The sequence below is a fragment of the Mesoplodon densirostris genome, chromosome 15, assembly GCF_025265405.1.
Source record: "Mesoplodon densirostris isolate mMesDen1 chromosome 15, mMesDen1 primary haplotype, whole genome shotgun sequence".
NCBI classification, from domain to species: domain Eukaryota; kingdom Metazoa; phylum Chordata; class Mammalia; order Artiodactyla; family Ziphiidae; genus Mesoplodon; species Mesoplodon densirostris.
The window spans coordinates 71,435,796-71,452,326 of NC_082675.1; positions in this window are offsets into that span (position 1 = coordinate 71,435,796).

A 16,531-nucleotide genomic window follows, 5' to 3' on the forward strand; every position below is an offset into this window, starting at 1 on the left:
AACCAAAATTGCCTAGCGCAGGAGTCAACAGAACAGGATCGACAGCAGGGCCTAAGACCAAAAATCTGTTCCGGTAGAAAGGGAAAAAAATAAGGTCAGAAATCATGGACAGAAGATTTAGTAAAGGCAGAGAAAGCAGTCAGAATCTATTAGCCAGAGCATGAAATAAGTCAAGTTCATAAGATTCAGTTGAAGTAATAGTTACTTGAGCTGACTATTCATTAGAATCGCCTGGAGGAATTTTTTTGTTTAATACAGATGTCTTGATTCCATCCCCAGAGATACCTGTTCAGTTCATCTGAGGCTCTTAAAATGGGGAGCTGCTGTGTGGAGGATGGGCTGGCCTGAAACAGGGGGAAGAGCCATAGAGGGATTCTTGGCTGGAATGGCTGGCTGAGGAGGAAAAGTACCAGTTCAGTTTACTGCACCTCCTACCCTCTGATGGGGGTGGGAAAGGAAGGCAGGGCTGCGAGTTTCTTTCTACTGGGCAAACCACAGCAGCAAGTCATCAAGTCACTTTGGAAAGGTCACAAGCAGTGGGTTGGCAGCCACAACAGGTCCAGAATGACAGCCTCTTATTTCCCAGGTACATTGACTTGATGTCTTTGCCTGAAATAGGTGAATTCAGAGCTTTTCATAAAACATGCCATGTGGCCCATAATTTGTCAAATATATCTCCTCCATATAAACTGTGGTAGGTAATAACAACGACTTAACAATGAGTCTGTAGGTAAACTTTCACTAAGCAACTAAAACATTTAATCATTTGTCACTTATTTCCATTTTTGTTAGATAAAGCCCGATATTATATTAAAAAATAAAACGACTAGAACAATTCAGACATGGAAGAGGGAGTTGGGGGACAGTGGGTGGTACTCTGTTCATCAACCCTGCTGCTGACATCAGTCCAATATGTGTTTTCTTCCTATCAACTTTAAGGACCCTTTTCAGCCCCGATAAAAGATAAAGGAAAGAAAGGAACCTGAGGGTTTGGAGGAGACTTTGCTGTTTCCGACAAGCAAAAGGAATGAAAATGCTAAAAGACAGACTAAAACTCTCTACGCGCTCTCCTCCTTCCCTCTTCCCTACCCTCTGCCCTCCAGCATCAGTCCAGGTGGGCCGAGGTGAGAGCTGCACAATAACGCAGGTCCTGCTCTGCCCCTTAGGGCCCCAACATGTGCTTCCAACCCAAAATCCTCCAAAGGGAATCTATCTCCGTGCTGTTGGATGAAAGATGAGAAACACAGTAGCTTCTGGTGAATTTTGTTATGTGTCCATTTCCAAAGCCAATTGTTTGAAGATTTTTTTTTTCTTTTAAGGTCCAGTACATCTTCTTTGAGTTTCTCGCCTTCCACGGGGAAGAATACACCCCAGATGGCACCAGTGACTCTGCACTAACTTTCCACTCTACTGAGTCCTTCATTACATTTTGGCCAAAGATCAGCATTGATCTAGGTTGTTGCCAGCTGTGCAACAGCTGTGCAATTCAAGAAAACCACAGTGGGCTCAGGCGGCTAAGAGACTTTATTAAATCAGGGGGGAAAAAAGCAGTTCGCGGGTTCTTTCTTTCCCTCTCGACCTCCTCTAAATACTTCTCTCCAAAATCGATGACGTGGTATGTGGTGACACTCAGGTGTCACACCTCTCCAAGATTTAATTAAAGAGTTTCTATTTAATTAAAGAGTCTCTATTTCTGTTGGGAGGAAGAAGCCATAGAGATGAAAAGCTACTCGTGTCCTGTTTTGGAGATGGAGTGGGGTGGGGAAAGTTTTCCTCTGTTCCAGCATTCAGGAAAAGTTTCAGTGGGCAATCTCTTTTCTCCCAAAAGTCGGAGACTAGATGGCGCTCGTCAAAGAGGGGGCTTGGGGGATTGAAACGGAGCTCTTCAAGTTGCCGAGGCTTTGTAGTATGAAGACAACCTTAGAACCCTAATAAAATGTTCCTCCTTGAGTCCAAAATGCATGAAAAAATTATAAAGGCCTTTCTAATACATTTGGTAATAAACCCACTAGGATAAGTCAAAAAATGGATTTATGTTTTATTTGCAATATGTTATATAGAAGGTCAATAATGAAGGCTATATTTGTACCAGTTACTATTAGCCTAAAATGAAATAAAGCGTCTAATTTGTAAATGCATGAGAAACATATACATTCCTCAAAAGATAAATACTCAGGTGAATTCTTTGACTTTAATGAGGCTGTAGTGGTCATAGCCAGTACAGTCAACAAGATTTTTCACACTCAAACTCCACCTGTAGTGAGAAGTATAGCACAGATGTGGTTTAGAGCAGATGTGGTTTACAGTCTTCCCACTACGTTGTTGTCATCTCCGAGACCTTAGCTACGTCGTCACTTTAACAGTGGCACGTTAAAATTGTCTCCTGCTTGACAATGTCAAACATGAACGTGAAAATCACATGGCATACGAGATGCAATATTTTCCCAGCAATATTTCCCATCCAGTAAACTTTCAACTAAGATTACTGGGAGCTTAGGGGTAAGTAGAATACCTGGTTATTTTGTAGGAAACAAAGGTACCATCTTTGCAGTGTAAAGGTGATGTCATCGGTAGAATGGAAGTTAGGAGATAGCTAGAAGAGGAGGTGGATCTGCTTCTCAACCTCACTGAAGCTGGGCAGGAGCTGTGTGCATTGCAGGATGGGCAGCTGAACTTTGGGGGTGCCACCTGTGGCTGCCCAAGAAAGAGATACTGACCAGCCCTTGTGGGAAATAAGTCTATCACCAGGGACTAGTTCGAACTCATTTGTTAATCTGTCTAGGCATCTATTCTTTTTTTTTTTAAAAAAAAGCAAACATCCATCTTGCTTTAAAGATCCATGACTATTTTCCGAGAGAGATAGACATATGCTGAGTTGTGGCTTCCAGTTCATTTTACATTTAGTACAATGATAAATTCAGAACTTTGTCTTGTTTTGACAAGTGAATTTTTTGGTGAACAGAGGGAAAACAGTCATGAACGTCTATGTTTTTAGCCTAACTTACAGGCTGGAGACAGGTTTAAACTTACCCTAATGTATGCATCTCTCCTTACAGAACTTCTAAGAGTTTTCTGAAAGAGAATGCTGAAGCAGTTTGTAAAATTTTTAAAGTTTTTCATAAGTTCCTTAGTCAGCATTTATCTTCATATTGAATGTGACTTTAATTGCCAAAAAATGCATGAATAAAATAATAGACACCCACCAGAGACTGGCTGCAACCATACAACTCATGCCTTTTGCTATAAATGACCCATCCTGAACACTTTAACGCTTTGCCATTCTTCTTCTTCTTTTTTTTCTTTTTGTAGTTGATTTCATGCACTCTTTAATCATGGTTCCAGGGCTATTATTGCTTGGTCATTTGAGTAGTCTGTGGATAGATAATGAACATGCAGGTCAATCGGAGAATCCAGATGGACGCTGCCTCTGAACTTCCACCCACATTTTACCCACCACTGCTTAAGTACTCCTACCCACCCTACAATTTTCAACAGCTACGTTTTCCAGCCCCACAGATGTTTAGCAGAACTGATTCATTCACTTGAGTAAAATAAAATGAGTCAGGGATCTGACCTAATGGACTTGACCCTGCTCTTTTTTTCTTGTAGCAAGTGTATTGCATTTGTATATTTAAGGTGTCCTAATGCCTCTTGGGAGTGAACTAAGGACAGACTTGGTGAGCTGACAACCCAGGGAAAATCTATGGGGTGGTCTTCTGGGCAAAGCTAGAAGAGCAAAGCTACAATCAATGATTTCCAGTCACTGTGCAGGTAGGAAAGCACTACTCCATACCCAGGTAAGAAAGAAATCTAGAAGGAAGTGTTCTTGAGAAAGATCTACGAGTACTTCCTAATGTGGTCTTCTGGTTTGTGGTCTGATTGGCCCACAGTGATGTCCAGGAAACTGACCAGAGCTGATGAAGCTACTGATAGCAGCAATTAATGACCCAGGGAGAAGCATGTAGGAGTAACTCAGAGGCAGAGAGCTCATCAGGAGGGCAGCCCACTACATGCAGCTTCCTTGAGAGGTGGCGGACTGCCCATGATGGACCTTGGCATTGGGATTTCCTGGTCCAGACTGTGAGTGACCTCCGGAGCCCCTGAAAGCAAGGGGAGGCAAATGCCCTGGCATCAGTGGGGCCAGAGACAAGGATGTCAAAGCACTGGGGTCAAATAAACCATGTGATTGGAGCTAGAGTTCTCCTCACACAGGGGTTTGGTGGTGGTCAGTCTGCACTGGGGTCGGGTGTATTTTCTAGGCCTGGGAAGGAAGCAAGAATTCCAGATAACAGTAAGAGCTGGCCTAGGCCTGCCAGCCTGGTAGGTTCATAAAGCTCCTCTGGCAGGAAGTTCACCTCCTTTATCCAGAGACAAACATTAGGAGGAAGTTAGCTTTTATTTGTTTGCAGTTGATCTAACGTTTGAGCATCTGCTCTGGATGCCAAATACCTGGGTATTTCCTTGTTGCCTCCACAATACTGAGCAAGGCCTGCCTCAGAGGCTTATAAAAGACAGGACTTTATTACATCCTTTAGGAAAAAACTCCCCTCTCCTCCAGAACTCCCTCTTTGCCCTGTGATTCAGTGTGTGTATGTGTGTGTGTGATGTGATGTGATGTAGGGTGGAGTAGTGTCCAAAGCAGGTGGTCCCTGGTACCAATTCTGACCATCTTCTCCCTTAGTCTAATCTCTGTCCGACCTGAATCATTTCTCAGAAGGACTTCACCCTGGCTCTGAATAAGTTGTCAAAATTTGTTGAATCATTCAGCAAATGTTATGAAAATTAAACTTGTCTCCCTTCCTCCCTGACCAGCCCCCCCACTAACAAGTGAACCCAAACACCTCAGTGTTTCATGAGGACTTTATGCTAATGGTCAAAGAATCTCTGGATGAGGTATCCAGTCTATTCCCCACCCCAAAACTATAGGGATATCTTCAACTTTCTCACGATCTACATTTTGAGCACTAAACATTGATAAGCCCAAGCCTCCTCTCTCTAGCCAATTAGGCCTTGCCAAGTCAGTTGACATAGGAGACTTTAGCTCACCACCATGGCCCTTCTGGAGAGTCCCTGTAGCATGGGGAGGAGGGGAGTCCAGAGGGGAGAGCTAAGCTTCCATTGAGGAAAGAGCCTAATAGCCAGCAGGTGTTTGTGACAGGAGAGAATCAAAGCATCTTCTCTTCCACTTTCCAACACCCCATAAACACACACACACACACACACACACACACACACACACACAGTGTCCCAACTTTCAGAGTCCAAGGGGCTTGAGATGTACAGTCTAACCACCAACTTACCTCACTGCCCTCCTTCCTATCTCTTGGGGGCAGGTGGGATAAGGGAGGGGTGGGGCAGGGGAAGTAGAGAGACAGGCAACCCTGGAGCAGGGGTCCCCTTCTAAGCCAGAGGTAGCAGCCAAAAACACCTTTCAGCTCCTGATAAGGGAGTGAAGAAAGAAAGACCCTTCTCTACCCCCTGAAATGCCTATGTGAACTTTTAAAGGTTCAGGGGTCTACCAACCTGTCTTCCTTTACCCCTACAGGAAGACCAAGAAGAGGCAAGAGGATACAAGGGAAGGAAACTGTGAAGCATGATTTCCTTAATCCTTTATTCATCTAATGATCAAACTTTTAGGAAGCTTCTAAATGACCAAATATTGTGCCACGTCCTACAGATACACACACAAACCAATGGAGTAGCTTCTGCCTCCTTAAGAGCTTAGAGTCTCTGGTGGACCAAGGCTATTTGGCTGCCTGCACTAAAAGCTGCCCTACCTACCCTCTACCCCGACATTCCAGCAGCCTTAAAAGTTCTTGGTCTCATAATCTTGTACCTTCAGGAAATATCTTCAGGAATTTTATAATGAGAATGAACTTTCCCTCCTTCCCTCCACCAGTAACATATAAATCTATTGTTCAACTTTGGGAAATTCTACCATCAAAAAAAATTTATTACGTAGGAAAGTAGAATATTGCCTAGAGAAGAAAAATCATGTTACAGACAATGCTCTCAAGGAATTTATAGCATCACAGCCTTAGAGGAGGCTAATAGGGTGATTGGAACCATATCAGCTGGCTAATAGGAAAAGAGCAAAAACATGAGACGATTTCAGCAGAGGGAAAGAATCATAGCCATCAACTCAGAAGCAGTGGAGCAGCTTGTTCCAAAATCACTATAAATTCTGTAGGGTGGCTCATCTACAGTTTCTGTTTGCTTTAGATTTTTCAAGTACCAATTTCAATATGCTATCCCCTCGTTCCAAAGAACCATTAAAATGTACCAGAAATTTGAATATGTTGGTCTCTAAATTGCATCTTCTGGGCTGCTTCTCATTCTTGGAAACAGCACATGAATTTTTTGGTTGTGATTTAGAAAATATCTTCTTCAGAGATTAAACCATTCGAAGTTCCGCTCTAAGCTTAATTCAGTGAAGACCACAAAAAGAGGATTGGATTGACTCTAGAGCTAAGTTGTCCAACATGGTAGCCACTAGGCACATGTGGCTATTGAAATAAAACAAACACCAGATTCCAAAGACTTAGTATTCTTTAAAATGTACAGTATTTCATCAATAATGGTTTATATTGATTATATTGTTGAAATCATAATGTTTGAGATATACTAAGCTTTTTACAAATATAGTATTAAGTTAATTTCACTTATCTCTCTTTGCTTTTTTTAAATGTGGCCAATTAAAAATTGTAAAATAACAGATGTGGCTCACGTTCTATTTCTATTGGATAACACTGTTCTAGAAGTATAATCTAACCTGGTATTAAATAAATCTAATTTGAAGGTTTCACTCACTTATTGGAAGTCAGTTAATTTAGGATCTGAAGCCATGGGTTTACTAATCACACTTCGGTAGCTGAGAAGTAACTCAGGCTTGAGAAGCATCCCAGCTGCCATGCTATGTAGAGATCTGTCATGTTGCAGATGGCACATTGTTTGGGACATGGGAAGACTGCCTTCTCATCCTCACACTGTCCCTGACTAACTGTGTCATTCAGAAAGTTATTGCATATGTCTGGCCTTATTTACCCCTCCACCAGGTAAGGAATTGGAACTGCATTATCTCTAGGTCCCCTCTGCCTTGCACATTCTGTTATCCCAAATCCTCTCTGTTCACACCACGAAGGGACATGACAGTGATATTAATCAATTATAGCTACTGACCAAACAAGAAACCTCAAACCAGGTTTGAGGAAAGGCAATGGTATCCGGTTTCCAGTTTGTTAGAGATAAAAGAATATGCTCAAACTATCAGCTACCAGATCCCTGACACTTTGGCTTAAGAGATGTGCTCCATCTGGGATTTGCTAAGTTGAGTCAGCAAAGACTTTCTATTTCCCTGAAACGACTTCCTGAAGTCATTTTTCACAAGGTTCCAACTTTCTAAGATGTTCTGCCATAAATGCCTTTGCTGTCAGCAGGCAGGGAGCCTGCCAAACTTGGCCTTCCCAGGACATTCCGCTGTGCACACCCCTGTTCCCATGAAGGGGAGGACCGTGTATGTTACCACCCTTTGGAGAGTACAAATCATTCTCCCTCCTCCTTTGATCATATACAAAGAATACTGTGCTCAGTCCGAGTGCCCTTGCAGAGCTGGGCACACTCTCCACGTACTGGAGACACAGGACGTTGCTAAACCAATAATCTTGCTTATTATTGAAAAATCAATATGCACCAAATAGAAAACAGAGCCGCTATGATGAGCAACAGAAGAGGATGGGGGGCAGGGATACAGAGCCCTTGGAGATACCGAATCACAGAGGATGTGAAAGCCAAGTCTTCACTAGGTGCCCCTTGCAATACTTTAGATTTGATCACCCCCTCCTTCATGCACACATTTTCATGTGCTCCATTTATCATGACAGCATTCTATTTTGAAGCCCCAATTTTTAAGATAAACTTCTTTTTTAAACCAGTCCAAGTGTGAACCAACCAGCTGGTTCAAAAGAGAAAAACCCAAACTTACATTACAGATGGAAGGTTTGGAAGAAAGGTAGAAAAATGGAATTTTAAATGGTTGGGAAAGGAATGGGCCAAAAGACCCAAGTTGGCTTCTAAGTTGGGGGAATTGTCAAATAGATGTTCTAGGTGTTATGTACAAAGCTTAGCTCCTCTTCAGTTCTTAGGACCTTGGGAAACAAGAACAAAAGTGCTGAACTCCATTACCCTGCATCCTAGCAGGTCCTCCATAGAAGACATTGGCTTATCTCTTATTTTATAAGAGTGAGTAAAGAAATGTGAGACTAGGGCTATTTCTCTCTGTAGCCCCAGTGCCCAACACAATATCTGGTCACAGCCATGCAGGAAATGTTGAATGAATCAATCCATCAATCAAATATAAAGTTAAAGTAAGACTCAAAGCCTCTTCATTCTTTGCACTTCAGCAAGGCTTTTCAGCTCAGGTTTTGATTTCTGACTTTCCAATTGTAAGCAAATATCATGTTGGGGTGGAATAATATCTGTGTTGAGCTTCATGTGTGAAAAGAGTTCTTATGATGAACTTGCAATATGTCCTCCATACCTTGTCTGTCTTCCTTTGAGGCCGGTGACTTGCATTGGGAACATGGCCCCTCCACATTTACTCCAGCATCAAGATCGCCAAACTCACTCGAATTGAACTCACCCCTCCACATGTAGTCACTCACAACATCTTGTGCTTTAACCACACAAACATCAACCCTGTGCAACTCCTTGTTTTTCCCTCTACTGCCCCTGTTGTCAGCAACCACCAGACAAGATGGTGCCCTCTTATTTCTTGACCACTAGTTGTACCACTATTTAGCAACTACCTTTATGTGAGAGTTAGTGATGAATACATCCATCTTACATGTAGAAGTGTAAGTTTCTTGTAGAAAAGAATAATTCCTCATCCTCATCTTTTAATTCTCCCTTTGTACCAGCAGCGAACAAGAGCACAGTGCCTTTGCTAAGTAGATACTCAGTAAATGCCTATAGACTTGAAGAACTAGACACTGGTGCTAAATTTGTACCTGTCCCTTTAAAATGGAATTTTCGTGCTGATTTTGTCTTGCCTCCCTACGTCTGTCCCTCTGTGCTCTACAGGTCTGCATAACCGTGTTTCTAAGAAGGTGCCATCTGCTACTGTGAATTTACAGTCTCTTTCAGCAAATAGGGAAAGCAGAAACTATATTTCTTCAGCTGAAAAACTGACACAGCACAAATGTGCCCTGGAGAAATAGTTTCCATTGAGGTGCTCAGTCTGAAGTGGAATAATTCTGGGTATACGTTGTTTCACCCGGATGTCTTCCTTTTGAAAGACAACGATATGAAAATAGAGCTTGTCAACTGATCTCTGATTTCCTGGAGTCACTCCACATTCCTTGATCTTTCAGCGGAGTGAAATGTAGGAAATTTTTAACTGGAGTCTTCCTTCTCCACAGGTCCATGGAGAAACCGCTAAGATTCCCATGCATAGATTTATTACATTATTACCTAGGCTTCAGACTGCTTGGGGAATATCAAGGATGCTTCTATACACACCAAGTACTCAGAAAGTACATTTTGAAAATAACAGCATGTTATGAAAATGAATCTCTCTCACTGGTCCTCTCTCAATTAACTTTTCTCATTGCAACATCCAGGTATCTTAAAGATGGTATTAGGTCAATATCAAATGTTGGATCTAAGATGAAAAGCTTATTAAGACTACCTGTCTCTCCATGAATAATATTTATAGATTGTCGGTAGGTCTAAGAGCTTGTTTTCTGGAGTCAACCCCATTGAATTCAGATACTTTTTCTAAACATTAATACTAGTGTGTCCTTGGGAGAGGAACTTGGGTGCTTCAGGCCTCAGTGTCCTACTCTGTGAAATATTGATATTGATAGTCACCACCTCATAGAATTTTGGAGAACATTGTGCTGGGCAATTGCATGTTGAGGGCTTAGCACATATTCAGTATGATTAAGTCTGTACCTCTGCACCATTGTTCTTATGAATAAAAATGCATTTTAAATATCTGTAATGATTTTTATTATTTGTAAAGGCTCACCCTCATTGATTGTCTTAATCTAGTACTCTGTAACTTGGAACCACACTGCTGCTTCTTAGATTGTCAATATAATCAGAGGCCACAGGAAAGCACTTTCTATGTTTATCATTTATCTTTGCAATTTGGAGCTTCTGTTGGTCTTCCCAGGTCTAAAATACACTCAACTATATGTAAAGAAAGCCAGAATGAAGAAATATTCGCTGCCTTATTGAAAGGTAAGGTTCCTTCGTTCTTGGCTGGCAAATGCTCAGACTATTTGACCTCCGATGTCTGGTGAATTTCAGCCTCATCTCATGTAATTCACCTCATCCAGAAAAAGACAGCCAACTTCAAGCACAGGTGCAGAAAATCCTATCAGTCTCAACAACTTCAAGTGATATGTTTGCATCTGCTTTCTTCCAGAGGAATCTTCTAGAGAGTGGAGGCAGATTGCACTTGGGAACCTTTTGAAGATGATCTCAGACTCCTTCTCATTCTGAATACCTTGTTATCACCACAGAGCATCTTGCAGTGTAAATGATTTCCAGCCGCCTTTGTAGAAAATGACACAGTCTGTCCTGCTAGCTGTTGAGCGGGTCCTGGAATGACTGTATCTTGTTAGTGGGGGTTGATTTCACTGACACTTAAAAGCAACAAAGGCTGAAAGTTCCCAGACTTGTGAATTCAGCTCCTTTGATGGTGGGTATGAGACTTTTCCCACTTATTCTTTTGTTTCTTTGGCTTTTCCCCCCTTTTCCTGCTTTCTTTTTAAACATTCAAGAGCACAAGTAACTGTCACCTTGGTATCAGAATTCAGAGCTCTAGAAGGCTCTTTATTCTGGGAAACACGTAGGTTGAGCATTCCTGAAATGGAATCAACAAAACCTGTGCACTCCCAGGTGTGAAGAGGTAATTGCAGGTGCAAATCGGGGATGGCACAAACAACAGGCAACGGAATGTAATAAGCAAGCTGCACCCCGACGCCTTGGTGCGGCTCCTTGGAACGCGTCTTTTTACTTGAATTCATTTGCATTTCTCCAGCATAGGAGGTGAATAATGAGACACTCTTTATATATTCCACCAGGCTCATCAGTCGATAACAGTTTTAACTTCAGCTTGTCCGTGTAACTCATAGGTGTGTGCGTGTGTGTGTGTGTGTGTGTGTGTATGGCAGGTGGCACATATGGTATCAATGCTCTGATTTGAGTCTTTCAACATAAGAACTGCTTGTTTGAAAATTCTGTCAAAATGCAGGAATCTGAATGATTTCCAGAACTTTGTGGCCACACACGGACTAAGAAAGTGAAAGTCAAGAGAGTGCGGGGGGAGGCATTCAGTCAGAGTTGTAGAGAACTTGACCTTCATTCCACGCCTAAGCTGATGAACATAGTACCACGCTTCTCATGATTTCCTTTGTCTTGCCTTTCTCCCACTCACCAAGCTTCTTCCTCCTGCTTTTCTCCCTCTCCTTCCCCACCCCACTCCCCCACAATCAGAAAGGGCTAGCCCAGTTGACCAAGATGGAAAAGGATAAAAAAGAACTGAGAAAGAAACAGGAAATTCTCCGATTTCCATTTTGTCCCCAGGTCAAAGTCTGGGCAGGGTAAAATACTTTCTGGAAAGTTAAAGATGAAAATAACGGAATTCTGCTTTTTTGACTCCATTTCAGAAGAGTGTATCGGAACCCCATCCACAGGGAAAGGCTTGTCCCCTCCAGGGTGTAGCTTTCCAGGGATTAGGAACACCAGAGCAAACTTTGCAGCTTCTCCTCACTGAAGCAGGAAGGTAGAGCTCACTTCAAACAGGTATCAGAAAATAATTGCATTTGAACCTCATGCAAAGATATTGTAAGAGAGCATATGAGTTTCCCATGGCTGTTTTAACAAATTACTACAAACTTCGTGTCTTAAAACAGTACAAATTTATTATCTTTCAATTATAGAAATCAGAAGTCCAAAATGGGGCTCACTGCATTAAAATCAAGATGTCAGCAGGGTTTCATTCCTTCTGGAGTCTCTAGGGAAGAATGTTTCTTGGCCTTTTCCAATTTCTAGAGGCCACCTGCATTCCTTGGCTCGTGGCCACTTCCTCTGTCTTCAAAGCCAGCAATACAGCATCTTCAAATTTCTCTCTCTAATCCTGGCTCCTGTTCTGCCTCCTTCATTTTCTTTAAAACACTTTAGTGATTACATTGGACCCATCAGATAATAGAGAATAATCGTGAGGCCAGCTGAAAAGCAAACTTAATTCTATCTGCAAACTTTTTTTTAAAATAAATTTACTTATTTATTTATTTTTGTCTGCATTGGGTCTTCACTGCTGCGCACGGGTGCTTTCTAGTTGCGGTGAGCAGGGTCTAGTCTTCGTTGCAGTGCGCAGGCTTCTCATTGCAGTGGCTTCTCGGTGTGGAGCACAGGCTCTAGGCATGCAGGCTTCAGTAGTTGTGGCATGCGGGGTCAGTAGTTGTGGCTTGCAGGCTCTAGAACGCAGGCTCAGTACTTGTGGCTCACGGGCTTAGTTGCTCCATGGCATGTGGGATCTTCCCGGACCAGGGCTCAAACCCAAGTCCCCTGCATTGGCAGGCGGATTCTTAACCACTGCACCACCAGGGAACTCCCTCTATCTGCAAATGTAATTCCCCTTTGCCATGTAAATTAATGTATACACAGATTCTAGGGATTAGGATGTCGACAATTCTGAGGGGTCTTTATTCTGCCAACCACAGAAGAAAAAAATAGGATAACTCAAATTTACAAATCTACAGAAAGTGGAGACATGCCAAAAACATACGACCATGAAACAGAGAAAAACCACAACCTAATATTGCAATACAAGCTAAAAAACACTAAGAAAATAATAGAAGTGACAAAAGAAAAACATAAATTATATTTAGAAAACCTCAGAGGGTAGATGGCTGAGCAACTCTGAGAAATGAAAAAAAGAAATACCGACAGGGCTCAGGAACAATTTAGAAGGAGAGGCAGGGAAAAGCAAATAAATGAAAAGGAAGTTTCAGAAATGAACTGCCTCCCCAGCCAGTGTTTCTGGAAGGCAGGTCTCTAAGAGAGAGGAGGTTCGCTCTGCCAAGTCATGCTAAGCTCTGAACTCAGCAGAAGCTGAAATCAGCCCATCACGTTCCCCCCTCCTCATCGGCACACCTCTCCACCCTCCCCTCCATGACAACTCTCTCCTGCAAGGTTTCATCACAATCTATCTGTAGGTACATAAGAGTCTTTGGTTGGCAGGAGAGAAGGGTAAGAACACCGAGTTCATGGCTCTCCTGGGGTAGCCCCTGCCCTGTGCTGCCAGGGCTGTCTGGCTATTGGCCCCTCACCCATGCACCTACATCTCTTCTTGCCTTGCTTACCGTAAGCCGTCACAGGGTCCTACTCATTTTTCTATCATACCTTTGAGGAAAGTGGAATTTCCTGCCAATTAAGGGGAGAGACTGTGCCTTGTTCCTCACTGTGACTTCAGGAGCTGGCAAATTGCTCCACACACATGAGGTTGCATGTAACTGCACACACAACCACAATGCAGTTTTGTTTAATAAGTGTTGAATGAAAGGGCATTATCAACATGTAAACCAGGCTGGAGATGCAGCAGCTTAACTGCAAGCTGCTTTGTAGGTAGCCTAAGACCAGGCTGCTGAGAAGGGCAATGACCATCCCAGTGCTGGTGCTTCTTGGGATGCTTTGTGCAGTCAACATCAATGGCATAGACTAAGGAGTAAGGGAACCAGAAGAACTCACTGGAAAATACCTGTCCATCAGGACCAAGCCAAGTGACGTGTCTATCGCCATAAACTTTCTCCCCTAGACTAAGGCTGCGTCCTGGTTTCCTAGTGTCCTCCCAGCAACCAGGGTGAGGATGAATCCATTTGCAGTGGCCCCAGGCTCTCAGCTTCCTGCCTTACTTCTCCACTGTCCCTGGATGGTAAACGACCAAAGAGGACCAGACATGCTCTAAGTGAAGCTAATAACAGAGCAGAGCAGGGAGAGCACCTCTCAAGCTCCCCACGTCATCTCTTAGGTAGTTGTCTTCAACCGTCTGCTAGGATGGCGATTAGGCTAAGCCGATAAATTATAATGCTAAGAGGAGTGTGAATAATCCATCAGTCACGAAAGCAGTCACTGAGCACCTACTGTGTGCAAATCCCTGTTCTAGGCTGGAAGGGTAAACAGAAGTAAACACTTCAATAGCAAGATAAAGGTGAAGTGAGGAGGGCAAGGCAAGGTGGACCTTTTTACTTCATATTGTTGTATAATCAACAATATGAAGTAACAATAGTAATATTGTTGAGGTAAGCATTTCTGAAAAATAAAAGGAATTGTCAAGTGCATTAAGAGACTCTAACAGTTCTAATTTTTAGATACAATAACTTCCATGTTAACAATGTATCCTACAGAAGTAAAATAATTGAAGATAAATGTTTAGGAATAAAAATACTCACTACAGCTTCATTCAGAATATTGAAAAATAGCGATAACTTAAAACAATAACAAAAGTAATAATTGACAAAATTCTGGGAAATCCATATACAGAATATTTTGTGACCTTTAAGTTGTATTTTTGGAGAAGAGTAATGACTTGGTAAAGTAAATCAAACTTTTTAAAAAAAACAATTCTCAAAATTTTAAACACACTATAATCCAACTTTCGATTTTAAACATGTATATGCAGAAAAAGTTATAACATGTCAAAATTATAATACATATTATCTGGAATTATGGGTGATCTTTTCCTTCCTTCTTTCCTTCCTTCCTCTTTCTTTTCTGTGTGTTTTCTAAATTTTCTACAATGGGCATGAATTGATTTTATAACCAGGGGTGGGGATTGGGGGTATGAAAGGAGAATTCTGTGTTATGATGACTGAAACTGCATCACACATTATTTCACTCCCTTAATATCTAATCAAATGAACAAAAATATTTAAAAAAAAACAGAAAAATCTATCAACTGCCACCAAACAAGGAAAGAACTAACCTAATATCTTAAACTTTGAAAGTGATGGCCTAAGAAAGAAACAGTACAGTGCACCTGAAGTTAATATAATTTTGTAAATCAAGTACATTTCAATAAAAAAAGAAGAAGCAAGTGAAAGAAACAGTATATTCGAGAGAAGAGGTGAAGGAAGTTTGGTTCCTAATGTGACCCCCTCCCCAAAATTATATTATATGAGGTTGAAAACCTTGAAAATTCTTGCTAATAGCCTCCCTGATTAAAAAATAATAATAGAGAGGGAGATTGAAATATAGCCTAATTTTTCTTCATTTCTGACTGGTGAAAAGAAATAAAGAAACTAAAAATTAGAGAAAAGGAAAGACAGTAACTAGAGAAAAGGATCTATCTCTCACTGTAGGAAGTGAAATCTCCTGGGACTCATGTTGAACTGGACTTAAGACCTAAGAATATTCCCCATGTGAGTGGGATGAATGCCAAGTTTAAGTGAATGCAGTTTGTATGAGACTTTTAAGTGATCTCAGAGTAGAAAGCAAATCCAGGTATCCTAAAAAAATTATTTTGCTGGACCTGACCCTGCCACTTGCTCAAATTACACAAAAGTGGGAAAAGTAAGAAATACCCAGCCCTCAGCCTCTTCTTTAGAAGGAAGAAGAAGCAATGAGAGAGAGAAGAAACAGTGTTGAGAAGTCCATCATACAGGATCAGAGTAAATGGAAGTTTGAGAAGGGAGCTACGCAAGCATGAACAGAAGAGAGGGAAACAGCATGGCAATGATGTCACTACATCCAGCATAAAAGTTACAAAAACGGACACAGCATGCAAAATATGCGTAAGACAACCCAGAAGAAGAGGAAGTCAAGAAAACTCAGGAATATATTCACAATGTCTTCACAGCAACTAAGAACATTTAAACAAATTCAGCAAAACAATAGCTCAGGGCTTCCCTGGTGGTACAGTGGTTGAGAGTCCACCTGCCGATGCAGGGACACGGGTTCGTGCCCTGGTCCGGGAGGATCCCACATGCCGTGGAGCGGCTGGGCCCGTGAGCCATGGCCACTGAGCCTGCGCGTCCGGAGCCTGTGCTCCGCAACGGGAGAGGCCACAGCAGTGAGAGGCCCATGTACAGCAAAAAAAACACAACAATATCTCAAAGTTAAGAGGTTAAGCAGCCAAATGAGACTAAAAGAGAGACTACAGAGATAAGGAAACAAATTGAGGATCAAAAAACCATAACAGGTATAAGAAATAGGAAACAAAATCTGAAAAAATCTATCAACAACATATAAAAGGAGCAGATCGCCACAGTGAACTCAGGCTGAGAAAAAGATGAAAAGATAAACATACTGGATTGCAAAATGAATGATGTACTTATATAGAAATAATTAGTATCCCTAAAGCATAAAAGCCAACAAATGAAAAAGAAGATATATTCATAGATACAGTGTAAGAAAATTAACTTGACAGAAAGCAGAAAGGGCACAGTGTGTTACCAGAAAATCTAATAAACAACATTCATCACTGACATATCCTATTTATGTTACTAAAAATCAAGGGTAAAGA